The sequence below is a fragment of the Rhincodon typus genome, unplaced genomic scaffold (assembly GCF_021869965.1).
Source record: "Rhincodon typus isolate 14 unplaced genomic scaffold, sRhiTyp1.1 hic_rhity00000051, whole genome shotgun sequence".
Classification (NCBI taxonomy): Eukaryota; Metazoa; Chordata; class Chondrichthyes; order Orectolobiformes; family Rhincodontidae; genus Rhincodon; species Rhincodon typus.
In genome coordinates, this window is record NW_025965689.1 from 385922 (window position 1) to 400200 (window position 14279).

The following is a 14279-nucleotide window of genomic DNA, read 5'->3' on the forward strand; positions in this document are numbered from 1 at the left end:
AAATCCATGCTGACTCTGTCCAACCCAGCCACTGTTTTCCAACTGCTCTGTTATTAAGCATTTCATAAAATATCAAACCACAAATCAAAAGGGAATGAAACTGGTCAGAACACCAAGCATCAATCCAGGCAGCAGAAGCAACAATGGCACACCGCCCCTTACCTGTCCTATTAAGGTCTCCTTACCGCAAACTTGGAACAATATTGCTGTTCCTGTATTGTTGGGTGGGTCAGAATCCTGGGGAATATATTGGATTAATGGTATCAGTGCTGGACTATTAATTCAGAGATTCAGGCAATGTTCTGGGAATCCAGATTCAAATTCTGCTATACGCCTCATAACGTATACATCTCAACTCTGCTCCTCTCAATCTCCTCTGCTCCAAAGAAAACAATCCCAGTCTGTCCAACTTTTCTTCACAAATAAAACTCTCCAGCCCATACGGTATTCTGGTAAATCTTCTCTGTGCTGTCTCCAGTGAAATCACATCTCTCCTGTTCTTTGGATTGCAGAACTGCACACAACACTGTAGCTGTGGCCTAACCAACTGTATATATCTTTCCAGCATAACCTCCCTGCCCCTAAACTCTATGCCTCGGCTAATAAAGGCAAGTGTCCCATTTGCCTTTTAACCACTTTACCTGCCTGTCCTCTTACCTTAAGGGATGGATGGACTTGCACAGCAGGGTCCTACGGATCCTCAGTCTGACAGATCCTCAGTCCTGCATTGTTATTCATGTATTCCATAGGCTCGTTTGCCCTGCCCAAGTGTATCACCTCTCACTTATCTGAATTAAATTCCAACTTCTACTGATCAGCCCGTCTTACCAGCCCGTCTATATCCTCCTGTAATCTAAGTACAAAAGAACTAGCAGGAGTAGCAATTCAGCCATTTAATAAAATTGTGACTGATCTCATCCCACCCCAACTGCACTTTCCTGCCTACTGCCCATAACCTTTCAGCCCATGAATAACTACTCATTAAATTACTTCCTTAAATTTACTTAATGTCCCAGCATTCACCTCATTATGAGATAGTGAATTTCACAGATTCACAACCATCTGAGACAAGTAATTTCTCCTCATCTGCGTTAAACCTGCCAACCCTTATTCTAAAACTGTAACCTCTCACTCCAGAACGTCCTACAGAAGGAAACATCCTTTCAACTTCCACTTTCTCAATGCTTTGCAGCATACTATATAACTCAATTAGGTAGCCGCTCATTCTTAAACACTTCAGAGTATAGGCCTAAATTGCACAACCACTCTTCAGATGGCTGTCCTCCTCACTATTTACTACCCACCAATTTTCATATCACCCATGAATTTATTGATCAATACCTGACATTCATTGTGAATCGCTTATATGAACACAAACAGGAAGGGGCCCAATATTGATCCCAGTGGAAGCCCACTGGATACAGGCTTCCAGTCACAAAACTATGCCTAACAGACTCTGTTTGCTTCTTACCACTCAGCCAATTCTGGAGCCAATCAGCCAAATTATCTTGATTATTATGGTCTCTTTCCTTTGCTGTCAGTCTCCTCTGTGGGACTTTATCAAAACTCTTGATGAAGTCCAAGCAGACTGTGTCGAATGAATTGCCCTCATCAACACACCTGGCTACTTCTTTGCTAAAAAAAAGTTGGTCAGACAAAACCTCCCCTTAACAAAACTGTGCTAACTGTTGCTGACTAATTACTTCCGCTCCAAGTGCAGATTAATTCTGTCCCTCAGAATTGCTTCTAATGGTTTCCCCACCACTGAGGTGAGACAGACTGGATTGTAATTTCCTGGTTGATCCCTTGTTCCCTTCTCGAATAACAATCCCACATCACAGAGTCATAGATTCAGAGCCATACAGCATGGAAACAGACCCTTCGGTCCAACCAGCCCATGCTGAATAAAATCCCAAACTAAACTAGTCCCACCTGCCTGCTCCTGGCCCATATCCCTCCAAACCTTTCCTATTCATACATCCATCCAAATGACTCTTAAACATTGTAATTGTACGCACATCCACCACTTCTTCAGGAGGTACATTCCACACGCAATGCACCCTGTGCAAACAATTTGCCTCATGTCTTTTTCAAATCTCTCTCCTCTCACATTAAATATGTGCCCCCTGGTCCTGAAGTTCCCCATCTTAGAGAAAAGACAACTACCAGCAACTCGATCTTTACCTCTCGTTATTTCATAAACTTTATCAGGTCACCTCTCAACCTCCTACGCTCCAGTGAAAGAAGTCCCAGCCTATTCAGCCTTTCCTTATAACTCAAAACTTCCATACCTGGCAACATCCTGGTAAATCTCTTCTGAACTCTCTCTAATTTGATAAGGTTCTTCGTATAACTGGGCAACCATAACTGGACATAGTAGTCCAGAAGTGGCCTCACCAACGTCCTGTACAGCCTCAACATAACATCCCAACAGCTGTGCTCAAAGAATTGAGCAATGAAGCTAAGCGTGCTAAATGCCTTCTTATCCATCCTGTCCATATGTGACGCAAACTTTAAAGAATTATGTTCCTACACCCCTCGGACCCTCTGCTCCACAAGACTGCCATTAATTGTATAAGCCCTACCCTTGTTTCTTGTACCGAAATGCAATACCTCATAATTATTCAGATTGAAATCCATTTGCCATTTTTCAACCATTGACCCATTTGATCAAGATCCCATAGTAATCTTAGAAAACCTTATCCACTGTTGGTGTTATCTGCAAACTTCCTAACATGCCTTCGAGATTCTCATCTAAACCATTCATATAAATGACAAACAAAAGAGAACCCAGAACCAATCCATGCGGAACATCGCTGGTCACAGGCCTCCAGTCGGAAAAGCAAGCCTCCACCATGACTCCCTGTCTCCTGCTGTTAAGCCAATAATGTATCCAGTTGGCAAGCTCACCCTGAATCCCATGTGACCTAACTTTACTAATTCATCGACCATGCAGAACCTTGTCAAAACGTTTTACGAAAATCCAAATAAACAATGTCTACTGCTCTGCCATCATCAACCTTTTTGGTAATTTCCTTAAAAAATTCAATCTAGTTTGTGAGACACGATTTTCCTCACACAAAACCATGCTGCCTATCCATAATCAATTTTTGCCTCTCTAAATGTCCATAAATCCTATCTTTTATAATCACCTCCAACAACTTACCCACAACTGAAGTCAGACTCACAGGTTTATAGTTCCCCGGTTTCTCCTTACAACCTTTCTTTGACAACCAGGTCTTCGGCATCTCCCCAGTGCTCAGAAAGCAGTTAAAATTTATTGCCAGTGCCCCTGCTATTTTTGGTCTTGCCTTACTCACCAATCTGGGTTACATTTAATCTGGCCCAGGAGATTTTTGCTTTTAAGCCTGCTCGACCAATCAGAAGCTTCCTCTCTTTCTAAGCTAATTTTTTTGAAGTGTATCACTGTCCTTCTTTCTGATTTCCAAACCCATGTCACCCCTTTCACTTATATTTTGCCAATTATCCTTTCATGTCCCTTTAATGCTCTAATTTCCTTTTCTAAGACTCCCCCTGCACATTCAGTACTTGGCTAGGGCTTCTGCTGTTTTGAACCTTTCGAAGCTGCGAAATGCCTCCATTCTTCTCTTTAGCCAATCCTGTATATCCAGGCTTCACAAGATTTGTTGGTCCCACCCTTCGACTTTATTGGAACTCTCAATTTCCTTCTTCAATGTATCCCACTGATGTGACACACATTTACCGAAATGTATCTGCTCCCAGTCCACTCCAGCCAAATCATATTCGATCTTATTACAATCTGCCTTCAACTGGTTTAGAACTTTGATTCCATGCCCATCCTTGTGCCGTACTAAACAATCTTGAATCTAACAGAGTTACGATCAATGTCTGCAACTGATACCCCCCACTGATATTTCAAGTACTTGCTTGGCTTCAATTACCCAAAATTAAGTTTAGTACCGTTCCTCTCGTCGGATCTTCTTCAGACTGGCTTCAAAAGCTGCCCTGGATGCATGTTAAGAATTCCATTCCTCTAAACCTTTCACACTATTACTACCCCAGTTGACGTTGGGAAAAGTTCTTCCTCCTCTGTTACTGTATGCTTTGTCAATACAGTCAGAGAAAATAAGAGCAGGAGAAAGCCATTCAGCCCTTTCGTCCAGCTTCAACATTTAAATGATCATGGCTAAACATGCAAGTAAGTACCCTGTTCCTGCTTTCCCTTTGAACACTTCAGTCCTATGTTTTCGCCTCAACTGTGCTGTGGGAGAGAAGTCCACAAGCTCACCACTTCCGAGGCAACGACATTTATGCTCATCTTAGTCTTTAGTCCTACACTGCAACTTTCAACCTTGGTCCTGGGCTCCCCAATCATCGGGAACATCTTTCCTGTGTTTATCCCGCATGGCCCTGAATTTTACATGTTTCTTTTGGATGCCCCCTCAGTCTCACAATGACCCTGTACAATTCCAACACAATATTCTTGTCAACAAGGTGCAGGGCTGGATGAACACAGCAGGCCAAGCAGCATCATAGGAGCAGAAAGGCTGACGTTTCGAACCTAGACTCTTCGTCAGAAAAGGGGGAGGGGAACGGGGTTCTGAAATAAATAGGGAGAGAGTGGGAGGCGGATAGAAGATGGATAGAGGAGAGGATAGGTGGAGAGGAAACAAACAGGTCGAAGAGGCGGGGATGGAGCCAGTAAAGGTGAGTGTAGGTGGGGAGTTAGGGAGGGGATAGGTCAGTCCAGGGAGGACGGACAGGTCAAGGGGGCGGGATGAGGTTAGTCGGTAGGAGATGGGGGTGCGGCTTGAGGTGGGAGGAAGAACAGGTTAGGGAGGCGGGGACGAGCTGGACTGGTTTTGGGATGCGGTAGGGGGAGGGGAGATTTTGAAGCTTGTGAAATCCACATTGATACCATTGGGCTGCAGGGTTCCCAAGCGGAATATGAGTTGCTGTTCCTGCAACCTTCGGGTGGCATCGTTGTGGCACTGCAGGAGGCCCAGGATGGACATGTCGTCTGAGGAATGGGAGGGGGAGTTGAAATGGTTCGCGACTGGGAGGTGCAGTTGTTTATTGCGAACCGAGCGTAGGTGTTCTGCAAAGCGGTCCCCGAGCCTCCGCTTGGTTTCCCGATGTAGAGGAAGCCACACCGGGTACAGCGGATGCAGTATACCACGTTGGCAGATGTGCAGGTGAATGTCTGCTTGATGTGGAATGTCTTCTTGGGGCCTGGAATGGGGGTGAGGGAGGAGGTATGGGGGCAGGTGTAGCACATCCTGCGGTTGCAGGGAAAAGTGCCGGGTGTGGTAGGGCTGGAGGGGAGTGTGGAACGGACAAGGGAGTCACGGAGAGAGTGGTCCCTCCGGAAAGCAGATAAGGGTGGGGAAGGAAAGATGTCTTTGGTGGTGGAGTCAGATGGCGGAAGTGTCGGAGGATGATGCGTTGGATCCGGAGGTTGGTGAGGTGGTACATGAGGACGAGGGGGATTCTTTTTTGGTTCTTATTGCGTGGACGGGGTGTGAGGGATGAGTTGCGGGAGATGTGGGAGACACGGTTGAGGGCGTTCTCAACCACTGATGTGGAGGGGGGAAGTTACGGTCCTTGAAAAACGAGGACAACTGACATGTACGGGAGTGGAATGCCTCATCCTGGGAGCAGGTGCGGCGGAGGCAAACGAATTGGGAATAGGGGATAGCATTTTTGCAGGAAGGTGTGTGGGAGGAGGAGTATTCTAGGTAGCTGTGGGAGTCGGTGGGCTTGATATGAATATCGGTTTCGAGGTGGTTGCCCGATATGGAGACAGAGGTCCAGGAAGGGGAAGAGGTATTAGAGATGGTCCAGGTAAACTTAAGGTTGGGGTGGAAGGTGTTGGTGAAGTGGATGAACTGTTCAAGCTCCTCGTGGGAGCACGAGGCGGCGCCGCCGATACAGTCATCAACGTAACGGAGGAAGAGGTGGGGTTTAGGGCCGGTGTAGGTACGGAAGAGGGATTGTTCCACGTAACCTACAAAAAGGCAGGCGTAGCTTGGGCCCATGCGGGTACCCATGGCCACCCGCTTTGTCCGGAGGAAGTGGGAGGAATTGAAAGAGAAGTTGTTGAGGGTGAGGACGAGTTCGGCTAAGCGGATGAGGGTGTCAGTGGAGGGGGACTGGTCGGGCCTGCGGGACAGGAGGAAGCGGAGGGCCTTTAGGCCATCTGCATGGGGAATGCAGGTGGAGAGGGACTGGACGTCCATGGTAAAGATGAGGTGTTGGGGACCAGGGAATTGGAAGTTCTGGAGGAGGTGGAGGGCGTGGGTGGTGTCACAGACACAGGTAGGGAGTTCCTGGGCCAAGGGGGAGAAAATGGAGTCCAGATAGTTGGAGATCAGTTCGGTGGGGCAGGAGCAGGCGGAGACAATGGGTCGACCAGGGCATTCAGGTTTGTGGATTTTGGGAAGGAGATAGAAGCGGGCAGTGCGGGGTTGGGGAACAATGAGGTTGGAGGTCACCTGAGGTGATGAGGTTGTGGATGGTTTGGGAGATGATGGCTTGGTGCTCAGGGGTGGGGTCATGATCAAGGGGGCGGTAGGAGGAGGTGTCGGAGAGTTGGCATCTGGCCTCGGCGATGTAGAAGTCAGTACACCATACTACAACTGCGCCTCCCTTGTCCGCGGGTTTTGTGGTGAAGTTGGGATTGGAGCGGAGGGAGCGGAGGGCTGCACGTTCTGCGGGGGAGAGGTTGGAGTGGGTGAGAGGGGTGGAAAGGTTGAGGCGATTGATGTCAGTTGGCAGTTGGAGACGAAGAGGTCAAGGGAGGGTAGGAGGCCTTGGGGTGGTATCCAGGAGGAGTGGGTGTGTTGGAAGCCGGAGAAGGGGTCAGTAGAGGGAGAGTTAGGTTACAATATTCTTGTTTCTGGATTCAAATCATCTCACTGTAAAGGCTAATATAAATCTGCACTCTTCACCGCCTACTCTACATACAAGCTTACTTTCACAGGCTGGTGTCCTTTCTCAAACCTATAACCATTCAGATAATAAACTGGCTTCCTGTTTTTGCTACTAACTGGAAAACCTCAAAATTATCCACATTATATATTATCTACTATGTATTTGCCCACTCACAACTTGTTCAAATCACAAATTCGCTTGATGGCTTACACCTCATTGTAAGCAATTGGTAGTAAACTCCTCCCAGTCATGAACAATACTGCCCCCTAAAAACATGGCGGCACCGCGTGCGTATTCCCCCAACAAACATTGCCGCCGCGCCTGCGCCCCACTGCCCGTCCTTTTCAAACAAAATGGCGGCCATGAATTCAACTTTAAACTCCGGCATTGGCGACAAACGGAAGTATTAGAAGGTCGTACTGGGGCTTGCAGCTTACCGAACATGTTTACGAAGCTTTTCCGTCCATCTGCTGAATGCAGCGGCCCCGTCGTTCTGCCCATTTGTTAACGGTCCAGGAGCCGCATGACACAACACTCCTCCATCGCCATCACTCCGCGCAATGTCCATTCACACATGGCACTGCGCCTGCGCACATTTTCCTGTTCTGTGACTCGGGGACATTCACTACTGTTTGGCATTCTGGGTTGCTGTACCGCCATTGACAATTCCACGCAAAGGATGTTACTTGGAGGGTTCGGTTAGTTGAGTTAACTGTATGACTTCCAATTCTAATGTTTCTTTTGGACAAAGGGCACAAGTGCAATTCTAATTTGTTTTCTCATGTAACAAACGCATAAACATTCACTGCATTCCAAGTGTGGCCTGATTAGTTCCTTGTATAATTGCACAGGATTCGTTGGAAGCCTCAAACTCTCATTTGTTTTATTTTCTATAAACAGACAGGAACTGTAGAAATGGATAGAAGCAGAAGAGATGGGAGTAGGAAGAAAACTGGGAGTTTGGGAAGGAAATAGTAGAGATGGATTTTAACCCAAGGAGGAATGGACATGTGTGTGGCCAGCATTTACAACTTTGGGATAGCAGGAGAGGCAAATTAAAAAAAAACAAATAGTGTGTTCTGAATTTCCACCCTGTACTGAGAGTGATGTCATTTGCAAACTCCTTTTATATGAAACTTGAAAGGGAAACTTTGCAGATGTGTATCTCAAATCAATTACTACATTAAGATCTGACAGAGTCATTTAATTCATCACGATCTACATAGTTTTGAGATGAAAGGAGAACTGTTTAACCAGTTACACAGCGAGAACAAAAAATGCCCCACATTCATAAGCTTTTTGTTTCAGAGTTCCAGCATCTGCAGTCCTTTATTTTATTTAAGTATTTTGTCTTCCCTCTGGCTCCATTTTGTATTGCATAACAGCAAGACCGACTCAATAAAAAGGCAAAGTCGCCATATTCCAACTGGAGTTCAGGGTTGATCACTTAAATAAGAAGGTCACCGCGAATCTGACAAGGGGAACATTGAAAAGCAATGGTAAGCTCAGACATTGCGGGTATAAAGCCCAAGATGCTGAAATCAGTCGTCCAGCAGCTGAACGAACCGATCCTCCCAACTGTAATATAGTAGGTCCAAGAGTCAATTGCGACTCGAGTACCCAGGGTACCTGGCAGTGGGAACCAAAGATCAAAGGGTCAAACCACTGATGAGGATTTATTAAACAAACCTAACATGCTGTTAAATGTTTAGTCAGTTATAAGGTTTTAATTGATTAATATGTATACGTCAATCCCCGAATTCCTGTCACGTCACTGCCCTGAGAGAACAAAAGGTTTTATAAGTAAAGAAGAGGTGACATCTTAAGTCGGACAATGCATGTTAGGTGTGGGACCTTGTTTAGAATCTGTTTGTGTTTTGGTTTGGAGTCAGGCTGATTTTATTTCTCAAGCAGGTATTTATAAAACGCCACATTGACTGGCTGTCTATAAATTGTGTGCTTTTTGAACAAAATTGAATATCCCTGCAAATACGAATTTACTCCATAGATTTCCGTGTGCGTGAGGGAGAGAGAGAGGTGGATTATAATCTGATATTGTGCGATTACTAACATTGCCCACCCCAGTCCAATACCGGCACCTCCTCGTCATGTGTGCATAGAACAGTGCGCAGGCGCAGTATTCAGTGTGAATGGAGCAAAGGCGAGGGAGGAGATGTTTCTCGACCTACTGTGGGACCGTTAACAATTCAGCATGACGAAGGGAGTGATGGACACGGCGGGTGACGGAAAAGTTTCATAAAGATGTTGGGGAAGACGTAAATCCGAATCCGAATACGAATTTCCAGTGCCGCCGTTTTTTTTTCCGCTCCCAGAATTTCGGGTTTATGGCCACCATCTTGATTTGGAATGAGGGGCCGCAGGGCGCAGACGCGGCGGCCAGGTATGCTGGGCGGTGCACGTTCGCCGCCATCTTTTTCGGGGGCAATCTTGTTCATGTCGAAGAGGAGCTTGTGACCAATTGCTCAAAATCTGCTGATGCGTGATTTTTGATTTGGACAACTTGTGAGTGGGCCCAAGCATGGCAGATAAAATGTAATGTAGGAATTCTGAAACAAAAAAACTCATGAATGAGGGACTTTTTTTTTGTTCTCTCTCTGTAACTAGTTAAACAGTTGTTCTTTCATCTCAAAACTAAGTCGTATGTAGGTCGTGATGAATTAAGTGACTGTCAGATCTTAATGTGATAATTGATTTGAGATACACGTCTGTAAACTTTCTCTTTCAAGTTTCATATTAAAGGAGTTTGTGAGTGACATCACTCTCAGTACAGGGTGGAAATTCAGAACACACTATTTGTTTTTTTTTATTTGCCTCAGCTGCTATCCCAAAGTTGTGAATGCTGGCCACACACACGTCGGAGGGCAGGCCGACAGTGCAGGAATCTCCTGTGGCTTTCCTATCTCAAACAGAGATCGTCAGATCTGCCAATGCTGGAGTCAGATATAACACAGTGTGGAGCTGGAGGAACACAGCAGGCCAAGCAGTTCCAGCTCTACCCTGTGTTATCTCTGACTTCAGCATCCCCGCCCTCCTACCTTTCTGAGAGGTAACCCATCTACCTGACTGTATCATCCATTTTTCTATCTTCCTAACACTGCCATTCATCATACCCACTAGCTCCTGTAAATTCGTTATTGCCGGTATCTGCCATTCCAACCTATTGATGTGATCCAATGGGATTGGCAACCAAACAAGCTTCCGGCAGATATAATCATCAGTCACGCTGAAATTTTCCCTAACCTCCCATATCAGACAGGAAGAGCACATCACTCTACTAAAGACCATCTCTGCACCTTAATATACAGACCCAGAAATTAGCACAGTCTTGCTGCTCTGAAAACACTGCTCGAGGATATCTTAATACTTATCTTTTGTATTTCAAAAAATTGAGACAGATCTCGGTAAAACCAAAGAAACCTCACCCTACCACTCTTATAAATTTCCAAAAAAAACAGATTGAACCAACATTTAGCTGATCAGACTGTGAAATGTTGACACTCTCAACTGTCAGTAGTTCCCATATTGAGGTCTTTCCAGGGTCAGCTGTAAAATTTCACTGTTTGTTTTTCTTTTTTTTTGTTGTTGCACTTTGGATCTATTCTCCGACCTCCCATGTGTTCTGCCCCGAAACTGTGACTCCTGCCTGACACAATCCTGATTCACCTGTAGTGTGTCTGCAAAATTTCAAATGACAGAGAGAAAGAATCGTGAAAGGATATGATCATGAAGGAGCTGACTATGTTACCCGTGACAACTCCACCCTCACCTCCCCCCTGCCCCTCCAACCCCCCAACAGCAAGAATTCAATTGTGGAAAGTTTGTGTCTTGTCTTTCCAGGAATATACAAAATACCAGTGGTTAGATATCGAGTGCAAACCTGGTAAGATCTAATAGCAGAACGTGTACTCATGAACTACTAGCCTGTGTCTATCACCTGGGGTTCAAGCACTAGAGTACTGGAAAAGTCACGGTCTAACAGTCACCGAACAGCCCCCCTTGCCTTGTAGATTAAAGAATCTTTCACTCTGAATACTGCCAACCAACCACCATCAAAACAAAACAGGACAAATTATGATAGTGAGGACGTTCTGCTAAATCTGTACAAAAGAATAGCCAGACCACAGCTGGAATACTGTGAATGTTTTCAAGTTTTCAGCCCCTTATCTAAGATATATTGGCATTGGAGGCAGCCCAGAGAACATTTAGAAGGCTGATCCCAGGTATGGAGGGATTGTCTTGTGAGGTGAGGTTCAGTAGGTTGGGTCTGCATTCATTTAGTTTCAAAGAGGCAACCTCATTGAATCAAACAAGTTTCTTAGAGGGACTTGATAGGCTTTATGTGGAGAAATTGTTTCCTCTAACGGAAGAGTCTAGCACCAGAGGGCATCATCTCAAAATAAGGGGTCATCTATTTAAGACAAAGATCAGGAGGAATTTCTTCTCTGGAGGGTGGTGAATCTGTGGAAGTCTTTACTTTGAGGGCTGTTGAGGCTGGGTTATTAAATATATTCAAAGCTGAGACAGATTTCTAATCAGTAAGGGAAATCAAGGTTTGTAGGGTAAAAAAGTAGAATGGTGGAGTTGAAGATGATCAGTTCAACCATGACCTCATTGAATGGCAGAGTGGACTCGATGGGCTAAATGGCCTACTTCTGCTCCTACATCTTATGGTCTTTAAAAGGATTTGCACAAACTTGCAAAATCCAAGAATCATGAAATCAGTGGTTCAATGGTGAACGTTCCAGAAACTATTCTTCACAAACCTCTTCGAGAGGTTGGCCTGTGTACCTTTCAACTTCTGCATTTTTTTGGCCTCGCTGCTTTCGAATCTGTGTGTGTGTTTGCTGCATTATTTGTTTTTCTTGCCTGCCTGCCTGCCTGCCTGACATGTTTACCATGCAAACTCACTGACTGGGCTGCCTGAGCTCTGACAATATTTGTTCCTCTTGGATTACATTCACACACTTGTGTGTCACAATGGAAACTTGGAAAATGGGAAAATGTTTTGGCCCTTGGTATACATATGAGAAGCTGGATGTTTGTGAGGTTGTAAGTGTGTGAAAGGGTGTGAGTGAATGTCTGATTGAGTGAGTGCCTGATGGTACATGGGTGGGTGACTGAGATTGAGTGTACGAGTCAGTGTGTGTGTGTGTGTGAGTGAGTGGATGACTCAGTGAATAAGTGTCTGAGTGAGTGTGTGAGTGAGTTGATGACTTAGTGAATAAGTGTGTGTGTGTGTGTGTTCCTGTTTGTTGGGTTTCTGAGTGTGTGTGGATGTCTGAGTGAGTGAGTGAGTGTGCCTGTGGGTGGGTCCGCGGGGATGCCTTTGTGTGCCTGTGGGCACATGCCTGCTTGGTGTCTCAGTGAGTGTGCCTGTGGGCACATGCCTGCGTGGGTGTCTGTGAGTGTGCCTGTGGGCAAGTGCACATGTTTCTAGGAGGCTCAATGTGTGTCTATGAATGTGTGTTTGTGTATCTGCCCTTGGGTGCGTGGGTGCCTATGTATTCTGTCTGAGCTCTGTTTAGTCCGACAGTTTCTCAGTAACTGCCGTTTGCCCTCTCTGTGAGTCGCTGAGCGATCCTGACCACATTCTTAGGCAGTCTGACACCACGACCCACTGTGGTCTCACAGCTAAAACTGAGACAGCATCGAAACGAATGTTGCAGTAAGATATAAGAAAAAACCACATCGAAATCCGCATGATTTACGCAGTTCCACATTCCCCTTGAACTAGTAAAATCTGATCCTCCACCCAGAGTGAGTTCAGCTTTTGCCTAGGCCAGTCGAGAGAGCCAGAAACTTCCCTTTGATCAAACAAAACACTGAATGTGGATGCTAGGAAATCTGAAAGAAGCAAAAACAGAAAGTGCTGGAGAAACTCAGCAGGTCTGGCAGCCTCTGCAGAGAAACAGTGTTAATGTTTTGAGTCCAGTGACCATTCTTCAAACTCTCCATAGGCAGCTTTCAACTGAACACTTTGGGAATGAATCCATCTCTGAACAGTCTCGAACGGGCCACCCATTCAACAGGGGCCAGTCGACATCCCCTTGGACTCAGCTTCCTGTAAGTGAAATCCTTCATGCTCTATCACACTTCTAACTGTGTGGGTATTGTGAATTCTGAGCATCCCAAAACATTTTACAATTCACCTCAATTGAAGGGTCATCACTGGGAAACACTGCAGCCAATTTGTGGACAGCAAGCTCCCATAAGAAGAAACATGACAATGCTCCAGATTGTACGTCTATGTTTTGTAGTGACTGTTGAGGGAAGGTACTGGCTGCAGGACCCTGTGAGAATTCCCCACCCCAACCATTCTTCTCTAAATAGTGGCTCTGGGATCATTTACAGCCATTCACAAGGGCAGACAGACCCACATTGTAGTAGTTGTAAGTGGTGCAGATTCGGGTGGATAATCAAAAAGCCTCACCTGTACAATGAAACTATGCTTTATTCTCACACACCAGTGAGATATCAGTACCTAAACCTTGTTACGTTTAATTCCAATGACCTACCAGGAGCCTATCAAACATTTGGCACTGACTTTCTGTCCTTGATCAGTCACTCCTGCCTCATGGTTATCTGATCTACTGCTACCTTTCATCTTTCCATATTCAAAAAATCTCTGAATAGTTTGACTGGCTGTATCAATCCTCCTGTCAGTGATTGCTGAAGACTGGCTAAACATTTTTGCACAAGTTATTCATACTTGTGTCTGCAGCTCAGTAACACTTCCTCCTTATCTCATACTTGCAATCCAACAGTACAATATTCCCTCAGCACTGGCTCTCCGACAGTGCAGCACTGCCTCAGCACTGCCCCTCCAACAGTGCAGCACTGCCTCGATTAATTTAAAAAAAAAATATTTCCTGGTGAGCAGCAGTGTTTGCTGCTGGTCCTGAAATGACTTAACTGCCTTCAGAAAAGTGCCATCTGCATGTGTGTGGAAATGGAATCACGTGGAGCAATAACCTCTGTAATCGGTGTCGCCAAGGTTCTGAGCAAGTAAAGGAGCTGCATCATTCCTCTTGATTACAGGGCTCAGACATCACTGGCGTGCAGGACAAAGTGAAGGAGGAGGGAATGTTAGCAAGGAGGCTTGATCGGATGAGGACAGCTGATTGCTGGTTGTGTCGGGGACATGAATGAACAAGATGAGGTTCCTTAGTTACTGCTGAGTGATTCACGGTCGCCGTCACTGACAGGCCAGTTCAATTTACAATTCTGAAATTAGCTTCAATTCCAACAGATGCGCTGCTCCTTTCAAAAATAATGTCTCCGAAAACAGCCCCTTCCTCAATCGAGCCAGTGTTATTTAAAAAGCTGTGATTTCATCAGCCAGT

General features: G+C 45.6%; 3 protein-coding genes and 1 pseudogene across 9 annotated transcripts in view; 3 read left to right on the top strand and 1 right to left on the bottom strand.

Annotated features, from left to right (window-relative positions):
* The window catches only part of LOC109929682 (histone H2B 7-like), an 823479-nt gene that overhangs the window by 310149 nt on the left and 499051 nt on the right, over positions 1-14279 (top strand). The gene's annotated exons all lie outside the window — the stretch shown is intronic.
* The window catches only part of LOC125488138 (histone H2B 7-like), an 844706-nt gene that overhangs the window by 310137 nt on the left and 520290 nt on the right, over positions 1-14279 (top strand). The gene's annotated exons all lie outside the window — the stretch shown is intronic.
* Positions 1-14279, top strand: part of LOC109926824 — a 162587-nt pseudogene that overhangs the window by 43413 nt on the left and 104895 nt on the right.
* The window catches only part of LOC125488142 (zinc finger protein 239-like), a 341309-nt gene that overhangs the window by 19050 nt on the left and 307980 nt on the right, over positions 1-14279 (bottom strand). The window contains exon 1 of one of the 4 annotated variants that reach the window (XM_048621041.1): positions 7353-7480. The exons of 2 other annotated variants lie outside the window; for them this stretch is intronic. The gene's annotated coding sequence lies outside the window, so the exon portion shown is untranslated. Of the gene's footprint in view, positions 1-7089; positions 7117-7352; positions 7481-14279 lie in introns of those variants that run through there. One more of the 4 variants, XM_048621043.1, reaches the window with a different exon arrangement.